The 586-nt window shown below is 53.4% G+C and overlaps 1 pseudogene; it reads left to right on the top strand.

The window, feature by feature from the left end:
* The first annotated feature begins 267 nt into the window (after nt 1-267).
* On the top strand, nt 268-385 carry LOC126429250 (5S ribosomal RNA; annotated as a pseudogene).
* The last annotated feature ends 201 nt before the right edge of the window (nt 386-586 follow it).

Genomic DNA, 586 nt, shown 5'->3' with positions numbered 1-586 from the left:
TGGTTCATCATTTCGAACCAGAAACAAAACGGCAAGCCATGGAGTGGCGTCACACCACCTCTCCTCCGAGGAAAAGCCGCTCCCTCAGCCGGAAAAGTCATGGAGACGATCTTGTGGAACTCTGAAGGAGTCAACCTGGAAGCAGTGCGTGGATGGTGGGGTACTTATTGATGCAGAAAGACGTGGCTGCCAACGTCCCTTGTACATTCATCTGCAGTGATATAAAATTTTCCGTTTTGCATTTTCTTCATCCTTTATTACATATAAGGCACCGGCCATGCCGCAGTGGATACACCGGTTCCCGTGAGATCACCGAAGTTAAGCGCTGTCGGGCGTGGTCGACACTTGGATGGGTGACCATCCGAGCCGCCATGCGCTGTTGCCATTTTTCGGAGTGCACTCAGCCTCGTGATGCCAATTGAGGAGCTACTCGACCGAATAGTAGTGGCTTCAGTCAACAATACCGTCATAACGACAGGGAGAGCGGTGTGCTGACCACATGCCCATCCTATCCGCATCATCCACTGAGGATGACACGGCGGTCGGATGGTCCCGGTAGGCTACTCGTGGCCTGACGACGGAGTGC

Source organism: Schistocerca serialis, chromosome 1 (assembly GCF_023864345.2).
Source record: "Schistocerca serialis cubense isolate TAMUIC-IGC-003099 chromosome 1, iqSchSeri2.2, whole genome shotgun sequence".
Lineage (NCBI taxonomy): Eukaryota > Metazoa > Arthropoda > Insecta > Orthoptera > Acrididae > Schistocerca > Schistocerca serialis.
This window is presented reverse-complemented; position numbering and strand designations above follow the sequence as displayed.